Source organism: Lissotriton vulgaris, chromosome 1_2 (assembly GCF_964263255.1).
Source record: "Lissotriton vulgaris chromosome 1_2, aLisVul1.2, whole genome shotgun sequence".
NCBI lineage: Eukaryota > Metazoa > Chordata > Amphibia > Caudata > Salamandridae > Lissotriton > Lissotriton vulgaris.
Genome location: NC_141686.1, coordinates 13,508,906 through 13,527,762, shown reverse-complemented (window position 1 = coordinate 13,527,762; position 18,857 = coordinate 13,508,906). Strand labels below are relative to the sequence as shown.

The following is an 18,857-nucleotide window of genomic DNA, read 5'->3' as shown; positions in this document are numbered from 1 at the left end:
ACATCCTCTGAATGTTCCGTAAGATCTTGAGGTGGATCCCACTGAGCACCAGGAAAACAGTGACACGGGTCCTAAACACCAGCAAACTGGACTACGGGAATGCACTATACGCTGGAATCACAACCCAACTAATGAAATTACTCCAGACCATCCAAAACACAGCAGCCAGACTCATACTGGATCTCCCAAGATGGTCAAGCATAACCCCACCTCAGAAACCTCCATCATGAAGAGATGTCACTTCAGACTACTCACCCAGACGTTCAAGGTATTCCACAACATAGGACCAGCCTACATCAACTAACAACTGACCTTCCATGAGCCCATCAGACAACTTCGCTCAGCCTACCCAGCCCTTGCACACATCCCACACATCTGTTGAGCCTGAGGAAGAGGCCGATCCTTCTCCTACCTCACTGCCAAATCCTGGAACAACCTGCCCCTACACCATAAGGGCCTGGATACCCTCTCCCCCTCACCCCCGGGTGATAAGGTGCACTCTACAAATCTGAATCGATTGATTCATTGACATGTGGAAAAGTGGAACACAGCTTAGCCCTGTCCGATGAGGACGGAGCAGGTATTCTTTGGGACCAAACTGTCATCCACCTGAGACGCAAACCTGAAATATAGAATTTCTGGCAGTCTTGTATAAAGGATGAATAGTGCTGATTGCCAGTTGGGTGTCTCTTTTGCGCATCTCTCCTTAGGAGCCGGTGCTCTTAGTGGTTTTGCACTATCATTTGCATTTTCTTGCATTGTCCGCTACCATAATGATGTGCCAACTATGTTCCTACTCAGCTTATTTCTCCACCAGGTAAAAAAGCAGCTTATAATTTACAACCATTCCACAAGTTTTTCTATTTTTTTCTTTGTACTTGTTCACCACTGAGATGTTGTCCTTACACTTTTGCTTGTGTTTTTATGTGGTCCAGTTTCAACAACACCTCCGGTGGACATTTACATTCACAAGCACTTGCCAATTTGATCAATAGAGATGATTGCACTAGGGAAAGTCAAAGTGAAGGGTTGGTCACCTGAATGACTGAGATTTGGATAAGTCTAGGCTCGAACCAGGTTTAAAACAAAGCAGCCAATAGACCAGCAGGCTTGGCCATGCAGCCCGCTGCCCACCTACAGGCCCAGACACTTGGTCTCAGAAGAAGATGCCAACAATATGTATATGATTAGCTCACACTATTTGTTCCATAGCCTACTCCTTTCATCCTCCCTCTCATATTCGGTACCTAACTCTCCGGAACAACAGAGGAAGGGACAAGCTCACTGACAAGTGTCAATGAGTATTGAGGCAGGAAAAATGGGCGAGGATAGAGTAAACATGCAAATTTGCCTGGACCCATACCCTGTAGCTGAGCATGGTAGCCCACTTTCCCCCACTGCCACCATTGTAAACATCCTTCAGTCCATCCCTGATAGAAGAATGAGAGGGAGGATGAGGCTATTGAAAGAATTAAACAGGCAAAAAAGATGGCTTTATTAGCATTCACAGCTGTTGTTGCTGCTGCTATTCCTAATAACTCTCAAGACCTGGCTCAAGAGGTCCCAGATAAAGGCTGAAACAATTTTATAGTGTGTAAGTAACAAGGACCCCCTGTAGAAAGTAGATACAATTCCTAGGACAGGGAAAACATAATGTGTAAATCAAACCTAGGCATTTTGAACCAACATTAAGGGAACCAAGGTTGCAATGGAGGAGAACAATTGAGGCAAAAAATTATTAAAAGTATATTGTTTTTAATTAAACATACATATAATAAAAAGTACAATTCATAATTGACAAGTCTAATAATAAACAATTAAATACATAAACATATACACAGCTTATCAGAATAATCAGTTTAAAATCAAACAGTGGCAAGGATTAGTGAAAACGCCTTCTTCAGGAGCCACAAATATTTCTGAAAAAAACATAAATAAATGTAACTATTTTGTTTTTTACAATAGACAATTATATAAGTTTAAAAACCATTCATAGTACTCTTTTTCCAAATCTATGTTTTCACTCTATAGCATAGCAACCTTTTTCCCTCTATAAGTAACAGACATGGTATACAGTAGTTTCATTTAAAAAAAACATCAATTAAAAATATATGAGCAGCTGCATTTAATAGAACATAAGGGACCTTAATCCTCAAGTTACACCAATTATTAACTAAAGGACAGTGAGGAGCCTAATAAAACTACTAAGGCAGAAACAGCGTCACGTCTTAATACTAAAACTCGTTTAGCCTTGGCTAGAAAAGCAGCACGGCTGGCAGCTAAAGAGAGAGAAAAGGCCTCATCAGCTTTGGGGCAAAATACAACGATAGAAACGCAAGAAAGTTCAGAAGACGAACTTCACTTCTCCCTAACCTCTCCATCTAACGAAAAGGCTAGCGAAACGGCAAAGAGAGGTGTCTGTGTAGAGGAAATTGAAAATATTACAAAAAATGTGGAGGAAGACGTGGTAACAACAGAGGCAGATACAGATCCTCCGTTAGCAGCTCTGCCCAAATCAGCTCAAGACGGGCAGAATCTCCTGTTTCCTTTGTTTGTTAAAAAGGTTCCTCATGCTCCTCAGCTATCCACGGTTCAGCTGTAAAAAGACTCTGGAGTATCAGCCTCTTCTCTAGTTTCGCCCCCTCCACCTGGGGAAGTGCACAATAAGATCAATTCTCCGAAAAAAATCGCCCGAGAGGGTAACACAGACAAAACAGCTAAAGTCAAAAACTCTTCAATTATGCCCACCAGATAACTCTAAGGGGGCATTAATGACAGCTCCAAGTACCCTGGGCTCAGATGAAGAGGGAAGTCGGTGTATAGCTACAGAATCTCCTTTAATCATATCAGAGCAAGAGAGGGCATCTATGTCTACTACATCTGTAACTCCAGAAATCCAGTCCAAGGGGAAAGGTGATAACTTGGACAAGGAAATTAATTACCAACTCGACATTTGCGAGATGTTAAATTTAATTCTCGATGAGATTAGCGAGATAAAAGTAAATCAACAAGTTGAAATAGCCGCCCTACATTCCCGACTAGAAAAATTTGAAGAGCCAATGTCAGGACTTCCTAATAGACTACATGAGGCGGAGGAAAGGATCTCGGCTCTGGAGGACCACATAAATCAAGCCAGAGCAGAAGCTAAAGAGACAGCCAGTAAAAAGAGTATGTTGGAGAGCAAACTTGAGAATAAATTTGAGGAGTTAGAAAACTATTCTCGTAGATCCAACCTAAGGATAGTGGGGGTCCCCGAGGGCCTTGAAGGGTCAGATATGCTGTCATGGGCCAACTCCTTTATCCACCAAAAAGTATTGCCGGAGTTCGAGGAGGACTTAACTATCATGCGAGCCCACCGGGTTCCGGCACAGAGATTCGCAAACTCGACTTTTCCTAGAACTATTTTGATGAATTTGGCAGACTACAGGATAAAGGAAAAAATCCTATCAAAGGCGCTCCAACAGAGACAATTTTCAGTAACTGAGACAATTAAATGCAGAATTTTCTCGGACATGACTGCCACGGCAGCACGACGGAGGAAATAATTTGTCAAAATACTTCATCTCTTTAAATCTCAGGGGGCTTCAATTGCCCATCAATCAAAATTAAAAGTCCTGGTGAAGGGAAAGTTTTATATGTTTTCTGACATAGAGGAGGCTCAATCTCTCCTTAAGGAGATCTCCTCAGGGTCGAATGCCCGAGCAAGTATATAGCTCTGTTTATGAGGGTGTATGAAGTTTGATTATATACGTATTTAGACATTTGATTCACTTTTGCTGGAGGGAGTCGGGGGGTTTTCAGGGCCACACAGGGTGTAACAAAGAAGACACCCAGGTCAGGAGGAAGGGGTGAAATGTGGTTAGCGTGGGGGGGACAGAAGGCTCCACATTTCAGGAGGGATGGGGATCCATTTGGGGTTGGGGGCATGGGGGGCTGGGGGGAAACAGTTAAAAAGAGCAGAAGGTGCAGGCAGGGTTTGTACTTATTCGTGTACGAGAACGTAGAATTGGGGGAAAATTCTTTTTTGAAATGAATAAATGTGGTATCCTAATCAGTGAACGTCAATGGTGTCTTAAACAAACAGAAATATGGCGCTCTCATAAAATGGGCAGTTTCTCAAAATCCCCATGTGTTATTTCTCCAAGAGACCCACTTAAAATTAAATGCTCCCAATCTATTTATTCCAAGATACTTTTCCCACGCTGTTTTTGCATCAGCAGCAAGGGTCGCCCAGAGAGGTGTTGCCATTTACTTCTCCAGAAAACTTCCTTGGGAAGTTATACAAATTCAAAGGGATCCTAAAGGGAGATGGATATGGGCTGTTGCCAGATTACATGGAAAGGTGATGAATTTTATTAATTATTATGGGCAGGTATCCGATGAAGTCGCCAGTATCTTAGAAATCATTGATTTTCTGAGAGGGGCTCATGGGCAGATTATTATGGGAGGAGATTTTAATTTTATACAAGATCTAAAAAAGATACCTCCAACAAAAATAAGAAACAATTAAAACCTAACACCAAAAAAGTCTTAGGCACCTTAATGTCAGAATACCAACTCATTGACTCATGGCGCCTGTTGAACCCAAATGGGGAATCCTTTACTTGCTACTCTCATCGCTTCAGGACGGCATCCAGGATTGACTTTTTTTTTATATCTAGATCTATCCAAACCCTAGATTCATCTATTGGGTGCAAAGCCTTTTCCGACCATGGGAAGGTAGAATTGGAAGTTAGCATTAGCGCAGGAAGCAGAGACCAATCCAGGTTGCAGATGGACCGAACTCTGCTTCAGAACCAGGAGTGGGTAACTGGGTTCGGAGCATGGATTGCGGAATATTTTAAAATTAATAATGATACAGCTGAACCATTTGCAGTCTGGGAGGGATGTAAGGCAGCGGCCCGTGGTCAGATAATATCTTTTACATCGGCCTTGGCTAAAGAGAGGAAATCAAAAATATCTATGCTCCAAAAAACTGTAGATAAAGAATACGCCCTTCAGCTCCGTCAACACCCAAATCAATCGGTACAAGCAAAGGCAGAACTAAGAGACTTTTTTATTCTGGAAGAACTTAATAGTTCTAGAACCTTCCAGCAGAGGGTGTATGAGGACAGCCAGTTGGTGGGCAAGCTCCTGGCTAATTCCACGAGGAAGAGGCAGGAGTCCGCCTCAATAGTTAAAATTAAGGATCCCACGAGTGGCCAAGAATTAGGGAATAATGATGTGATTCAAAAGGCTTTTTTGGAGCATTTTGGTCATATTTATACCACCGAATATCTGGTGGGGAAGGATCAAATAGTGGAGTATTTTTCTAATATTGAAATCCCGAAGATCTCGGCCAATCGGGCTTTTGAACTTGGGATTGAAATTAGTATTGGGGAAATAGTAGACTCTATAAAAGCCACAGCAGGGGCGAAAGCTTGTGGGCAGGACGGATTTCCAATTGAGTTCTTTAAAACCTTTATAAAGGAATTATCGACACCTCTTAAGAATGTATTTAATCATATTAAACAAGGTGGATTGGTACCTGCATCCTTTAAGGAAGCAACTATAGTATCATTTGTTAAAAAAGATAAGAATCCAGAAGATCTTAACTCCTATCGGCCTATTAGCCTTTTACATTTAGATTATAAGATCTTAATGAAAATCTGGGCTCTTCGCTTTGTATATGCTGCACAAGAAGTTATACATCTCGACCAATCTGGATTTATAGCTGGCCGCTCAATGGCCTCAAATACTGAATTTTTAATTCAGGCTCTGGATTTCTTCAACATTAATTCAACCCCTGCTTGCATCTTAATGGTCGATGCGGAAAAAGCATTCGATCTAGTAAACTGGTCAACCTTGTTTTATTCTCTGGGCCAGTTTGGGTTTCCAGAACATGTGATTAAGATGCTTCAAAATATCTATCAGGATGCTTCACCGAAGGTTATAATAAACTCAAATAACGCCAGTTCCATTAAAGTCAATCGCTGGACCAGGCAGGGCTGCCCGTTATCTCCCCTGCTTTTTACTTCTTTTATTGAACCTTTGGTGATCAAAATAAGAAATAATTCGCCTATTTCCCCCCCCATCCATGGGATGGCGAACCTATATTTAAGGCCGAATAAAGAGAATTTAGATTGTATTTTGAGGGAATTTAAGGCTTATGAACAAATAGGAGGTTACAAAATAAATCCGAAGAAAACTGAAGTTCTCGCGCTAAATACTAAACTCAGCCTCTTTCCATCTTGCCTTCGCGCTCAGGCTGCCAGCCGAGACCCGATAAGATACCTAGGTATTTATGTGACCTGCGAATATAATCAGTTGTATTCTCTCAACTATGGGAGAATGATTAATAAAATTAAGAATCTGTTTGCTCAATGGCTTTTACTTCCTCTCACTCTGATTGGCAGGGTATCCTTGATTAAGATGTCGATCCTTCCCCTATTAATATTCTTGTTTTGCAATGTTCCTTTTAAATTGAATTGTATTTTTTTCTGAGACATAGAAACTATGTTTAGAAGGCTTGTCTGGGGTGGGAAAGCACCAAGGGTGAAGCTGTCCATAATTCAACTTCCAACTGAACAGGGGGGACTGGCTCTGCCACATGTTAAAACGTATTATGATGTGGTCTTTATTGATATAATGGCAGGCCTGATAGGTGCAAAAACATTTGTGACTGCTTCTTCTTAGAAAAAATGCTACAGGAGGCTGACTCAAGTCCAGGTATTTTTAAAAACTGCAAAGCTCCCAAAAAGGACACAATATAAGACTCTGAAAGATTACTTAATCAGAGTGCAGTCCTTTTTTAAGAAAAATCTTGGCTCCTCTGCCTCTAAGTTTTTGAGCTTACGAGAGTGTACTTGTTTAGGCCTACAAATCAGAAACAGCCATATAATAAATTGGGAGAATTTGGGATTTAGGGAGTTAAGGCATTTTATCATCCATAATAGCATTATCACATGGCAAGAAGTATTGGCTAGAATAGGTAATTCTGATAGACCCATGTTTCTTGAATATTTACAAATTGTTCACTTTTTAAGGAAAGATATAGGCGGCTTACTAGACTCAACGAACGAGATGGCAATACTTTTGTATGAGTCTAAAATCAGCGGGATAGGAAACTGGTACAAGAAGCTTCATTACGAGGGACAAGCCGCTATGATAGATTGTCATCTAGTCAAAATAGACACCCTTACACAATGTAACTTTACACATAAAGACTGGGAAACTTTAAGTGTGTTGGGCTATAAATCGTTGCATGCTGCCAATTTCAAGAGAATGGCTTTATTGCCCCGCTGGTTGGCGTATTGGACTCCGGAGGCACTTGGGAAAAGGTTCCCTGAGGTAGCGAATAAGTGCTTCAGATATCAAGCTGAGAGTCAGGGTGGTTGGCTTCATATTGTTTTCACTTGTCACCAGCTTACATCTTTTTGGGAAGCCATTTTCGCAGATTTAGAGGTGGCTCTGGGTGGTAAAAAACTTCTGCCCACGCCAGAGTTGGCCTTATTCGGGATCAGTAAGGACAGAAGGTTCCTTAAAAATGCTGAGGAAACATTTGTATTTTTTTCTTGTGTCATTACTCGCTCACTAATTCTCCAAAATTGGAAAACCAAGGAAGTTCCATCACATTTGAAATGGCTAAATAAAATGAGGAGGTCAAGGAGTTTTGAAAAAGCTTTTGCTATGAGGGTGGGTGCAGTCAGGAGATTTGAAAATAACTGGAAATACCTGGAGACTCTTGAGGCTACGAGGGGGTTTAACTAAATAAACTATACATCTCAGATTAACGTTGATATTAAGTTAAAATATACGCTAGCAGTCTTAAGTTTTTGACAGGTTTAATTGATTAGCTATTAAACTTTCTTTGGCGTGATTTGCACTATTTGAAAATTTGAATGCACTGCCACTTTTTGTCTTTGTTTGGAATGTAAACAGGGTCGGACATGGTATGAAGGGGTCTCGAGATATTCTAACCACACATAGGACCCAACTGGAGAGCACCAGTGCCATGTTAGATTGCACCATTGCCAGCTCTGGAGGTAGTACTCATACACAATTCTTAGCGCTGATGAATAACTTTAATAATGACCATTCACAGTCAAAGTCACTGCGGATGTTTATGAGGCGCTCCCTGACTGGAGACACTCTACTAGCATGCTAAAGAAATGTCTTCAATGAGTACAAAGTAGTCCTTCGACTGATTTTAATTTACAGAGTTTTATATTGTGTGAACTTGATCCTTAGGTAGCGGGTATCAGAGTGCTTTAAATAGCACCAGTTGTGTTACAAGAGGACACATTATTATTATATCTTTTTAGGTCAAGCCTCATGCAGCACGCATGAGCTGCTCTAGGAAAACTACCTCTTGGAATCGCTCTGGACTTCCGGCCTAAGACTTGCGGTTACGAGCAACACGAGCGTGCGCTCGTGGTAACCCCAAGCCATAGGAAAGTCCAGAGCGATTCACATGCGCAGTGGAAGCGAGTAATGCAGTTACCAGCAACACAAGCACATGCGCACCACTCACGGGACGCTGCAGCACTTTCACTCCATCTTTAAAAGTGCCTCGCATTTTGGTGTAGCTCCTCGCCCCACAAACAAGTACAGGTTTCTGTTTTCCCTTCCACTCCGCCTGAAGGCGGGTTATGATGAAAGGTTTGCAGTGAAGTTTCTGCAAAGCAAGCTCTCTCCCTCTCAGAAATAAATAAGTGCTCTTTGGATACGTTGCTGTCAGAGGAGTGAGATATGACTCTGTCTCGGGGACTTCACAGAGAGAGACAGAGCTAGGGCCGGTCGTAGTTTGCATAGCACCACTACGCACAATACGCACAATACGCAGAATTTTGGAAAAATTTGGGGAAAATGAGGGCACGTCCTGAGGGTCCGTGTGCCTGGGACAGGGGTCCCTCATGCCTGGGCAGGCTTCCTGATCTCCCCGGCCTGGATGGGTTGGAAAGCAGGGACCGGCCCCTGGGCCTGGGTTTCCTTCAAGGCCTGGGGTTTGGGAGCCCCAGGCCTGTGGCATGCCAAGACAAGGGGCCCTGGTGCAGAGCCCGGGAGACCTGCAAGGCTCCATGGGTCCCGGGCAGTCCTGCCCAGGGCAGCTGGTCCCCAGGAGCGCCTGCGGGCCTCCCCATGTCTGAGGCCCAGTGTGGGGTTTCAGAGCCCCCCTGAGCCCTGCAGCCCTGGAGCCCTGCAGCCCTGTAGCCATGCCACCCGAGCACTGCAAGGCTCGGACCAGGCAGATTGGCGTTATTTTGGTCCCGGACATCTGGTCGCACCTTTCACCTGGGCCATGTGGTCGCAGACAATGCTTTCGAATGGGGCGACCGGGCCTCCCTGGAAGTCCTGATGAGGGGCCATTCGCCTCCCCAATCCCAGCGAGGGCTCCAGGAGGTCGGCGCCTCCGCACCCTGGGTCCCCTCCGTCACTCGGTGCGCACAGGTTCCCAGAAAGAGGGGTAGCCTTCCTCCAGATTACTAGGGGCAGGGTATGCCAGGACACACCTCCAGGGCTGACGGTTCTCTGCTGGTAAACAGATGGGCTATGCTTGGACAACACCCTCTCCTCCGTCCAGGGAGCTCCGGCTCACGGTGTGGCAAAGTGCCGGGACGGGCTCCATGGGCCCCGGGCAGTCCTCCCCTGGGCGCCTGGCTTGAGAGCTCCAATGGTCCTCTGCGTGCCTGATGCCCAGTTGGGCTCCCCAAGCCTCCGGGAAGCAGAGCCCTCGAGCCCTGCGTGGGCAAATGGGAACCTTACCGCAAAAGGCTCGGCTGGGCAGCTGGGAGTCCTTTTGGTCCCGCCCATCGTGTCGCACCTTTCCCCTCCGTCATCTGGTAGCACGCAATGCTTTCCAATGGGGCGACCTATTGGCCGGGCTTCCCTGGAAGTCCCGATGAGGGGCCATTCGCCTCCCCGATCCCAGTGAGGGATCCAGGAGGTTGGCCGCCTCCACGCCCTGAGTCCCCTCTGTCACTCGATGGGCGCAGGTTCACAGAAAGAGGGGTAGCCTTCCTCCGATCACTAGGGGTAGGGTATGCTGGGACACCCCTCCCCGACTGGCGGTTCTCTGCCGTTGTCCAGATGTACTAAGCTCAGATAACACCTCTTGGTCCGGGGACTCCGGCCCACGGCATGGCAAAGTGCCCGGGATGGGCTTCATGGGTCCCGGGCAGTCCTCCCTCGGGCGTCCGGGCCCGAGAGCTCCAGTGGTCCTCCACATGCCTGAAGCCCAGCTATGGTCCGCGAGCCCCTGGGGGTGGGCTGCTGGGAGTCCTTTCGGTTCCGGCCATATTGTGGCACCTTCCCCCTCGGCCATCTGGTCGCATGCAATGCTTTCCAATGGGGCAACCAGATGGCCAGGCTTCCCTGGAAGTACTCATGAGGGGCCATTTGCCTCCCGGATCCCAGCCAGGGCTCCAGGAGGGTCCCCTGAGCCTCGCGGTGTGCACGAGTTCCCAGAAAGAGAGGTAGACTTCCTCCGGATTACTAGGAGAAGGGTATGCCGGGACATCCCTCCCAGACTGCCGGTTCTCTGCTGGTGACCAGGTGGGCTGAGCTCGGACAACACCTCTCGGTCCAGGGTGCTCTGGCCCACGGCATGGCAAAGTGCCTGGGATGGGCTCCATGGATCCCGGACAGTCCTTCCCCAGGCGTCCGGGCCCGAGAGCTCCGGTGGTGCTCCCCGTGCCTGAGGCCCAGCTGGGGTCCCGAGCCCCCGGGAAGTGGAGCCCCCGGGTCCTGCCCTGCGTGGGTAGGTGGGAGCCCTACCGCAAAGGCTCAGGGTGGGCATCTGGGAGTCCTTTCAGTCCCGGCCATCTTGTCGCACCTTTCCCCTCGGCCATCTGGTTGCACGCAGAGCTTTCCAGTGGGGCGACCAGATGGTCGGGCTTCCCTGGAAGTCCCGATGAGGGGCCATTTACCTCTTGAATCCCAGACAGGGCTCCAGGAGGTTGGGCGCGTCTGTGCCTTGGGTCCCCTCTGTCTTGGTGTACGCACAGGTTACCAGAAAGGGGGTTAGTCTTCCTACGGATTACTAGGGACAAGGTACTCTGGGACCACTCTCGGCCTAGCGGTCCTCAGCCGGCAGCTGGATGGGCCAGGATGCCGCCCCAGCCCTGGGTCCGTCCCGGGACCTGCCGTGTGGCAGGCTGCCCTGAATGGGGTCCGGCGGCCCTGAGAGCCTCCCCCTATTGGGCTGGGTCCAGGGGCCCCAGCGAGGGTGGCCTCCCCACCACAGACTCTGTCCTTTGTCCTGCTGCATGGCAGGGTGCACAAACGAGGTCCTGCGGACCCGGGGAGGTTTCCACTATGCCTTTGGGCCTGGGAGCCCTGGCTGGGTCCAGGGGTCCCGCCGGGCCCCGGGTAGGGTGCTCTGGCCCTGGGCCAGTCCCCGGCCTGGCGCTCTGCCAAAGGCCCGGGACGGGGTTCTGTTGTGCCTGGCAACCTCCTCTTGCTTGGCTGGTTTCCGGAGCTCCGGGGAGGGTGGCCTCCACACCCCGACTCCGTCCTCAGTCCTGCCACATTGCAGGGTACTCGGGATGGTGTCCGTCGGGCCCGGGGAGGCTTCCCCTGCACCCCCGGGCCTGGGAGCCCCAGCTGGGACCAGGGGCCCGCCGGGCCCAGGGTCGGGTGCTCTGGCCCTGGGCCCCATCCCCCAGCCTGCTGTACTGCCAAAGGCCCAGGACGGTATTCCATTGTGCCGGGGGAGCCTGCCCTTGCTTGGCTGGGTTCAGGTGCTCCATCCGGGGCCTCTGAGGGCCCCGGGGAGGGTGGCCTCTCCACCCCGGCCTCCGTCCTTGGTCCTGCCACGCGGCAGGCTGCCCGGGACGGGGTCCGGAGGACCCGGGGAGGCGTCCCCTGCGCCTCTGGGCTTGGGAAACCTGGCTGGGTCCAGAGACCCTGTTGGGCATCGGGTCAGGTGCTCATGCCCTGGGCCAGCTGCTCCACCAAGGGCCCAGGCGGGGGTCTTTCGGTCCAGTGCAGTCCTCCCTTGCTTGTCAAGGTGTCCACGGGCCCCAAGTCAGAGGGCCCATCAGATCCCACCTCACAGCCTCCATGGCTGGGCCCAGCTGGGGCCCTGGGCCTCCGGTCCCCCATGCCCCGGCGCCCGCTCACTCCGTCGTTGAGGCACAGAGTGACCAGATGGCTTCCCTTACTTGCCTGGCCTTCTGGTCGCACTGATCCCCTTGGCCATCTGGCCATCTGGTCGCACCGATCCCCTCGGCCATCTGTTCGCACCCAATGCTTCTCAATGGGGTGACCAGATGGCCAAGCTTACCTGGAAGTGGCGATGAGGGTCCATTTGCCTCCCTGAACCTAGCGAGGGCTCCAGGAGGTTGGGTATTTTCGCGCTTTATAATAATAATAATAATAATAGTCCACATTTGTTAAGCGCACAATCACCCGAAAGGGTCTCTAGGCGCTGGGGTCCATCGGGAAGATTAAGCAAGCTATTGCCCAGAGTCACATGGTGGTGGGCTAATCTGCCGCCAGGGATCGAACCGTGATCCCCAGATTCCGGAGTCAGTCGCCCCAGCCGCGGTGCCACACCTCTTCCGTGCCTTGGGTCCCCTCTGTCAACTCGTGTGCACGGATTACAAGAAAGGGGGGTGACGTTCCTCCGGATTACTAGGGAGAGGGTCAGTCAGACCTCCGTGAGGTCTGGCGAATCTGAAACAGAATAAGGCAGAACCCGGGACCGCCTGCCGGGGCCCCCAGGGCCCGGGTATGCAGCTGCCTCTCAGCCCCTTCCTGATGGTCCTTTTTCTCAGAGTTTGCTCAGGCAGACCTCCGTGAGGTCCGGAGATGCTGAGACGGGGAAGCCAGCACCTGGGCCCGTCTGCTGGGGCCCCCAGGGGCCCGGGTACACACCTGCCTCTTGGCCACTTCCCGATGGTTCTTTTTCCCCGAGTTTTCCCAGGCAGACCTCCGTGAGGTCCGGAGATGCTGAGACGGGGGAAGCCAGCACCTGGGCCCATCCGCTGGGGCCCCCAGGGGCCCGGGTATGCACCTGCCTCTCAGCCCCTTCCTGATGGTCCTTTTTCTCAGAGTTTGCTCGTGCAGACCTCCGTGAGGTCTTGCCAATCTGAAACAAGGGAAGGCAGAACCCGGGACCGCCTGCCGGGGCCCCCAGGGGCCCGGGTATGCAGCTGCCTCTCAGCCCCTCCCGATAGTCCTTTTTCTCAGAGTTTGCTCAGGCAGACCTCTGTGAAGTCCGGAGATGCTGAGATGGGGGAAGCCAACACCTGGGCCCGTCCGCTGGGGCCCCCAAGGGCCCGGGTACACACCTGCTTCTTGGCCCCTTCCCGAAGGTTCTTTTTCTCTGAGTTTTCTTAGGCAGACCTCAGTGAGGTCCGGCAATGCTGAGACGGGGGAAGGCAGCACCAGGGCCCACCCGCTGGGCCCCCAGGGGCCCAGGTACGCATCTGCCTCTCAGTCCCTTCCCGATGGTCCTTTTTCTCGGAGTTTGTTCAGGCAGACCTCTGTGAGGTACGGCAATGCTGAGACGGGGGAAAGCAGCACCCGGGCCTGCCGGCTGGTACCCTCAGGGGCCCGGTATGCACCTGCCTCTCAGCCCCTTCCCAATGGGCTCCTTCCCCTGGCAGTCTCCCAAGAGATAGAGGGGTGTGCAAAGGTTGCCGGTCGGGAAAATGGGCACGCGATCCCCACCCCGTCAGCAGGTGCGGCTACATGGTTGATCCTGCCAGTAGCATATGCTTGTCTCAAAGATTGAGTCATGCATGTGTAAGTACACACAGCCGGTACAGTGAAATTGCGAATGGTTCTATTCCGGAGAGGGAGCCTCTAAAACAGCTACCACATCCAAGGAAGGCAGAAGGCGCGCAAATTACCCACTCCCGATTTGAGGAGGTAGTGACGAAAAATAACAATACAGGACTCTTTCGAGGCCCTGTAATTGGAATGAGTACCCTTTAAATCCTTTAACGAGGATCCACTGGAGGGCAAGTCTGGTGCCAGCAGCCACGGTAATTCCAGCTCTAATAGTGTATATTAAAGTTGCTGCAGTTAAAAAGCTCATAGTTGGATCTTGGGATCGAGCTGGCGGTCCGTCGCGAGACGAGCTACCGCCTGTCCCGGCCCCTGCCTCTCGGTGCCCCCTTGAGTGTTCAAAGCAGGCCGGTCGCCTGAATACTTCAGCTAGGAATAATGGAATAGGACTCCAGTTCTATTTTGTTGGTGTTCGGAACTGGGTCCATGATTAAGAGGGACGGCCGGGGGCATTCGTATTGTGCCACTAGAGGTGAAATTCTAGGACTGGAGCAAGACGAACAGAAGCGAAAGCATTTGCCAAGAATGTTTTCTTTAATCAAGAACGAAAGTCGGAGGTTCGAAGACGATCAGATACCGTCGTAGTTCTGACCATAAAAGATGCCGACTAGCGATCTGGCGGCATTATTCCCATGACCCGCCGGGCAGCTTCCGGGAAACCAAAGTCTTTGGGTTCCGGGGGTAGTATGGTTGCAAAGCTGAAACTTAAAGGAATTGATGGAAGGGCCCCACCAAGAGTGGAGCCTGCGGCTTAATTTGACTCAACACGGGAAACCTCACCTGGCCCGGACACTGAAAGGATTGACAGATTGATAGCTCTTTCTCGATTCTGTGGGTGGTGGTGGATGGCCGTTCTTAGTTGGTGGAGCAATTTGTCTGGTTAATTCCGATAACGAATGAGACTCCTCCATGCTAACTAATTACGCGACCCCCAGCAGTCGGCATCCAACTTCCTAGAGGGACAAGTGGCGTTCAGCCACACGAGATCGAGCAATAACAGGTCTGTGATGCCCTTAGATGGCAGGGGCTGCAATCGCGCTACACTGAATGGATCAGCGTTTGTCAACCCTTCGCCGACAGGTGCGGGTAACCCGCTGAATCCTGTTTGTGATTGGGATTGGGGATTGCAAATATTTCCCAAAAACGAGGAATTCCCAGTAAGTGTGGGTCATATGCTCGCGCTGATTAAGTCCCTTCCCTTTGTAAACACCGCCCGTCGCTACTACCGATTGGATGGTTTAGTGAGGTCCTCGGATCGGTCCCACTGGGGTAGACAATGGCCATGGCAGAGCGCCGAGAAGACAAACAAACTTGACAATCTAGAGGAAGTAAAAGTTGTAACAAGGTTTCCGTAGGTGAACCTGCGGAAGGATCATTAACGGCAGAGCAGCCCGAGCAACTGACGGTGTCAGCCCGAAGCCCTCTCCTGCCTCCTGCAAGCATGTACCCTAGGCACAGGGCCTGGACCTGCCTTGGTGCGCCCCGGCTGGCGGAGCAGACCGTGGCTGCATGGGGCGCCTGGGTGAGGACGGGACTTCGGCGGTTCTCTTTCCCCTGGGAAGGGTCCGACCGACACGTGGGGGACCAGTCATGGGGGCGGCCGCCGTCCCCTGTCCCTCTCCAAGATGGAACCCAAGTTCACCAAAGTGGGGGTAAACCGAATGGCAGTGCATCCCCTGGCTGGTATCACCCCTCCCTCGAAAGGCCAGATGGCCCTGAGGGCTGGGGGACCAGATGGCCCTGCGAGCAGGGCGGCCAGATGGCCCTGCGGGCTGGGTGATGAGATGGCCCTGCGGGCTAGAGGCTGGGCTGATTCCAACTTTTGTCTCTCCCCAAAGTTCTGTAAGACCCTAGTTGAGAAAAGTGTGCTCCCTGGGCAGGCCATCAGGGTGAGAACGTGGCCTGGGCTTAACCCTCCTTGGTTCCAGCCGAGGGTCTGGGTGCTGGGGACTGGGGGGGTCCGCCGTGGCCCGGGGAGGCTCTCCCTGGCCTGGCTAGTGTTCAGAAGCTGGGACCGGGCCCGGGGCTCGTGCTCTGTCCCAGGGCGCGGAAGACCCCGTCCTGGAAGCCAGCCGAGGGTCCGGGTGCTGGGGGCCAGGGGGGTCCACCGGGGCCCGGGGACGCTATCCCGGGCCTGACTAGGGTTCGTGAGCTGGGACCTGGCCCGGGGCTCGTGCTGCATCCCAGGGTCCCGGACTGCGGGAGCCCCGCATCCTGGAAGCCAACTGAGGGTCTCCCCGGCCTGGCCAGGGTTCAGAAGCTGGGACCAGGGCCGATGCCCGTGCTGCGTCCCAGGCTGCGGGAGCCCCCCCATCCTGGAAGCCAGCCGAATGTCCGGGAGCTGGGGACCAGGCCTGGGGAGGCTCTCTCTGACCTGGCTAGGTTTCGGAAGCTGGGAACTGGCCCGGGGCTCATGCTGCATCCCAGGGTCCCAGGCTGCGAGAGCATCCTGGAAGCCAGCCGAGGGTCAGGGAGCTGGTGACGAGGGTCCACTGGGGCCCAGGGAGACTCTCCCCAACCTGGGTAGGGTTCAGAAACTGGACCAGGGCCTGGGGCTCGTGCTGCGTCCCAGGCTGCAGGAGCCTCCTGTCCTGGAAGCCAGCTGAGGGTCCGGGCGCTAGTGGCAGGGGTCCACCGGGGCCCGGGGAGGCTCTCCTCGGCCTGGATAGGGTTCGGAAGCTAGGACCGGGCCCGGGGCTCGTGCTGCGTCCCAGGGTCCCAGGCTGCAGGAGCCCCCAGTCCTAGATGCCAGCCGAGGGTCCAGGCGCTGATGACGGGGGTCCGCCTGGGCCCAGGGAGGCTCTCCTCGGCCTGGCTAGTGTTCGGAAGCTGGGAACGGGCCCGGGCGTGTGCTGCGTCCCAGGGTCCCAGGCTGCGGTAGCCTCCCATCCTGGAAGCCAGCCTAGGGTCCGGGAGGTGATGACGGGGGTCCGCCAGGGCCCAGGGAGCCTCTCCCACAGCCTGGCTAGGGTTCAGAAGCTGGGACTGGGTCGCGTGCTCCGTCCGGCAGGCCCAGGGGTGCGGGCGCACCGGTACTGCAAGCCATCCGAGTTTCCAGGCGCTGGGGACTGGGGTCTACTGGGGCGCAGGGAGGCTCTCCCCAGCCTGGCTGCTTTCAGAAGCAGGGACTGGGCCGGGGAGCAGGGTTGGCTGGCTCTATCTGCTACACTGGCAGAGCGTAGTTTTCTGCCCACCCCTATAGAGCAAGGGGTCGACTTGGCCTGAAGTGAGTGAGTGAATGGGAGAGGAAAGGAGTTTTGTCTATGAGTAAACGGATCAGTGACAAAATATAGAATGCCAAAATATCGATGTACCAAAATATAGTGGACAAAATATAGAATGCAAAAATATCGAATTCCTATCTGCAAACAGTTAAGTACAAAAATATTGAATCAAAAATATAGTTGTAAAAAATATAGTTAGTCAAAATATCAAATTTTATTAAATGTCTTAAAAGTAATTTAAAATGAATTAAGTAATAAATCTAATTAACTAAAACATACTTAAAAATACTTAAATAACCTTAAAATTAATAAATAACTATTATAAGTTAAAAAAAATAAACATACAATTTTATTTTTTAATACTCTACTAGCACGCTAAAGAACCGCCCATGAGCTGAAGGGAGAAATAACGACGCAATGTCTTCAATGAGTACAAAGTAGACCTTGGCCTGCTGCACTGTTTAGTGGCCATAATATGGACTGAAGTGAAAATGTCAATAGGGACTCAGGAAGGCTTGGTAAAGGTTGTGTCAAAAGCCAAGAGCTCTGGAAATAAAGTTATAGTTCCATGTGAGGGTCCATGTGAGGGTCCCGAATATCCATTCTCAACCCCAACGTTTTATGGATGCCTTTGTGAATTTCCAGCCTCAAATATGAATCTACCTCCTATAGCACAAGGACCAAGAAAGCCCAAAGTTGAGAACAATGAGGCTCTGTCTGGTCTGGACTCTGAGTTTTTGATCTTTCTCTTTTGTTTATATTAATAGTTGTACACAAAGGCATGGCCGAGACCAATACACTAGAAATTGATTTGTGTGGAAGGCTGTCTTCTCACTTCAGTAAAACATCACTCATTGAGCACCACAGACATTCTATAATAAGTGTAATTTTGCGACGTGTAGAGATTTTCTGGCAAATGTTTTAATTTCTTCAGCTATTTAATTGTAGGGTTTCCAGCAATTACAACAGCTGTCTTCAGAAGTAAATAAAAGTTATATAAGAAATAAATCTATCCATCTTTGAGCAAATATGTGATTTTACCTTGGGATACGATTGCAAGTGGCCAGTGACTCTGGTGCAGTTAGTAACCAGTTACTAGATGAGAAAACGCTGCATCCCGGACAATTACTTGCAGACATTCAGTGCTTAATTTAAGCTGGTGGTTGTAGATGGGAGAAGCGGACCCTAACAGGTGTACAAGTGGGGCCAGGATCCTTGACAATTGTTTGACCGCAAGACTACCCCATACTCTGCATCTCCTAGAGTCCTCCCGAGTTGGGTGGGACATACCAGAACTGAGCTCCTGGAACCAGGATAAGTATAACCAAAGACCGGGCATGGTGGGGTAGCTTTCTGCACCACATAAGTAAATTCACTTTTATCCAGGGAGGGAATATCTCTGTCTTTGCCCTGAAGGAAGCCTTGGACCCACAGTGGCCATAATTAAGTGGCTGAAACATGTTGGCATTGTGATTCCTTGAGAACCCTTGTTTCTTGTTTTTAGGTCGAGCATTCAAGGCCTCTTGTATATACTTTGGTGTATACTTTATATACTTATATGTGTATGTACTTTGTGGTCTCTGGAGATCAGCCCTAGGACTTGTCTTCTTCCGCTTAGGGACTTTTTTTCTGCCCAACTGTCTCTATGTAACTGTCTTAATAGAAAACGAGCAGCAGAGGTCAGTAAAATACCAGAATGGCTTTCTGCCTAAGGACATTCTTTTTTACATTTTTGCGGCAATTGACTCCATTTAACTTTCTTGATACAAAACGACCAGCAAAGGTCAGTAAAATACCAGAATCACTTTAGCATTCTCTAGACTACAGTCCATAGAAATTGTCTAAGTAAGAAACAGA

General features: G+C 50.5%; 1 pseudogene; it reads left to right on the top strand.

Annotated features, from left to right (window-relative positions):
- The first annotated feature begins 13,674 nt into the window (after positions 1-13,674).
- On the top strand, positions 13,675-15,154 carry LOC147733841 (18S ribosomal RNA; annotated as a pseudogene).
- Positions 15,155-18,857: the final 3,703 nt, after the last annotated feature.